This window comes from Zingiber officinale, chromosome 2B (genome assembly GCF_018446385.1).
Source record: "Zingiber officinale cultivar Zhangliang chromosome 2B, Zo_v1.1, whole genome shotgun sequence".
In the NCBI taxonomy this organism is placed as follows: Eukaryota; Viridiplantae; Streptophyta; class Magnoliopsida; order Zingiberales; family Zingiberaceae; genus Zingiber; species Zingiber officinale.
In genome coordinates this window covers 17518636-17521500 of record NC_055989.1, presented here as the reverse complement: position 1 = coordinate 17521500, position 2865 = coordinate 17518636, and the positions used below count along the sequence as shown (strand labels likewise).

The window sequence follows — 2865 nt, the reverse complement described above, 5'->3', positions numbered from 1 at the left end:
TGTAACGGCGATGTGCTCAACAATAATGGGCGGACTATCGCAGGATGCAATCATGCAAATGGTGCATGGCACTAACCACAAGAATATCGACCTAATCCACATATATATAAAATGCATCAAAGGTCGAATCCAAAACAATCCAAAGGTATCTGAAGGTATAAAACCTAGGTCCCGAACATGGTCAAGCATGACATATCACTACCCTATAAGCATGTATAAACAGGTAAAATATACCTGAGATGCAAAACCAATCAATCAATCAAGCATGTAAGATTTGGGTAGTGATTAACCGAAACAGATAAGAAACACAATTAATGCAACATGTTAATTTAATTACTAAGCATATCAAATGACATAAGTCAAAAGTACTCGCCTCCAATCGAAATGGTCCAAATCTGACTCCGAGATACTCGTCTCGCGTCAAAGTCCTGTGTCACCAATGTATACATTTTTATTTAGCTAAAAATTTAAATGAATAGCTAAATAAAATCCTTAATAACAATTTAGGACAAAACCCTAAACTATAAACCTCAACCTACCTAAACAAAGTCTAACGATAAATTAGGGTTAGTTACCTAATCCCTAATCCACCATTAGATCAAGAATCCAAACTTAATTCCATTTACACATGATTAATCATCTATATAATCAATCACCTAATTCCATTTATACAAATCATGAAAACTACATCACACCTAATTCAAATACATAAACAATTATGTATGTACCAATTCCTTCCTAAATCAACATGTATCATAATCATGTTCCTTACCTAGATTCACATGATCATCTAACCAAATCCTCCAATTCGGAACATGATCTACAATAAATATTCAAATACACCTAATCCTTACCTTAATTCTGCCGCTGTTGGAACTCAAGGGTTGCTGTTGGACAAAGTACTGTTGGAAGACCCTCCTCACTGCCCGGATCAAAAGAATATCATAAATCATCCTAAAAATCCATTCACAACTTCAATCCAGCCACAAAAAGAAATGTTTTTCCCTTACCCTTCTCTGGATTTGGTGAAAGTCTAGAATCCTTTGGCATGGCAGAAGACAATCGGCTGGAGACCCCACACATACGGCGGCTGAGGAACTAGGGCAGAGGAAAGGTCGGCATCAGTAGATGTCGGCGGTGCTAGAGTGACGGCGAGAAGACATCGGCGGTGAGCGGCACACAGTGGCGACAGTGCGCAACAAATCAGAAGAGGGCGAAGGGCTTAACCGACGGTGGCTCGCGCTGGAGTTTGTCTAGGGCAGAGGAAGAGAGGGGTTCGGCTCGGGCAGGCGGTCGGGCGGCGCCGGGTGACTAGGGCACCGAGGGGTGCAGCTCGGGAGGAAGAAAAGGAGAAGAAGAAAGTGGCCGATTGCGTCGCCGGCGGCTAGGGCTTCGGCAAGGGATCGGCTGCTGGCGTTCGGGAAGAAGCAACCGCTAGCCGTCGGTTAGGGCCGAGAGGAGGAGAAGGCTCGGCGGCGTCGGGGAGAAAAGAGGGAACGGCGAGAATGAGAGGAAATAAAAGAAAATAAGATAATAAATAAGAAAAGGAAAAAGGGATAAATAAATAAATCTTTTCCTCTCTTAAATGGGTAGCCCAAACAGGCTTTCTCGGGGCCCCGTTTTTATCCCCGTGAACTCGTCCGTACAAGCTCCGAAAAATTCCTGAAAAATGTCCAAAAATTCCGAAAAATTCCCTTATTAATATTCGCCTATTTTCGGTATTTTACAGAGACGGATGACCAAGACGTGCATGCCAAGAGAATTTGTCCATGCATTCTCCAACAAAGGTTTTGAGAGATGTGGGTTGAAGATAATAAAGACCGTTTTTAGTATCCCCTTGAAGTAGAATAGTTCCTGTCGTGAGATCCTTCACAAGATAATGATGAGGATGAAATTCAAAAATATATTATTATCAAGAGCAAATTGACATACGGAAAGTAAATTTTTAGTGATGGAAGAAGCATAAAGAGTGTTGCGCATGTGAAAAGTACAACCACATGAATGAAAGGATGTGTTTCCAATGTGAGCAATTTGCAAACATGAGTCATTGCCTATTTACACCACATCAGGTCCATGATAAGGCGAAGCTTCTGTAAGATTCTCATACTCTGGTGTAACATGATGAGCAGCTCCAGAATCTGGATGCATCCTAGGGTTTAAGGAACCAATGACGTTGCAATAGGAGGGTTGGAGAGTGAGAATACTACATAATGAGATGATTTAGTACTAGATTGCCAAGATAGGGGAGGGAGTCGATTTGATGATACGAGTCCTCCTCGAAAATTTGAATCATATCTTTTATAACAATTTTGAGTATAATGACCATAGTTGAAGCAAATTTGACAGTGTACTTGTCCTCGACCTCGGCCTTTGAAACCTCCAATCTGATTTGGATGACCATGTTGGGGAGAAGACTGATTATGTTGATCAATTTATGGAGCTTTGCTAATCATATATGTCGATAAAGACATAAAATTTGACATCCTTTGAGATTGTATTTGTAGAAGTCTTTCATGAGAGGATAGCATACTATGAAGAGTTTCAAGTGATACTTGATCCATGCGAGTCGTCACACTAGGAACAAAGCTATCATATTGAGGACCCAAACCTGCAAGAACATGCATTAATAGTTCTGGATCAGAGACCAGATATCCAATTGCAGCTAGGTTGTTGGCAATAGTCTTGACTGATTGCATATAATCACTGATAGAGGCATCTCCTCGTTGCATAGACTGTAATTGTAGATGAAGTTGGAGAACCCGTATTTGAGAGTGAGATGCAAAAGAATGATCAAGAGTTTCCCAAACTTGACGAGAGGTGTTGAGGCCAACGAGCAATGGAAGTATAGGCTCAGTAATTGATGAG

The 2865-nt window shown here is 41.2% G+C and overlaps 1 long non-coding RNA gene across 1 annotated transcript; it reads right to left on the bottom strand.

Moving 5' to 3' along the window:
• Positions 1-372: 372 nt before the first annotated feature.
• On the bottom strand, positions 373-1081 carry LOC122049015. The gene is made up of 3 exons (XR_006130771.1): positions 1011-1081; positions 855-922; positions 373-428 (listed from the first exon to the last, which is right to left on the bottom strand). It is a non-coding gene; the product is annotated as an uncharacterized LOC122049015 (long non-coding RNA).
• Between the last annotated feature and the right edge of the window lie 1784 nt (positions 1082-2865).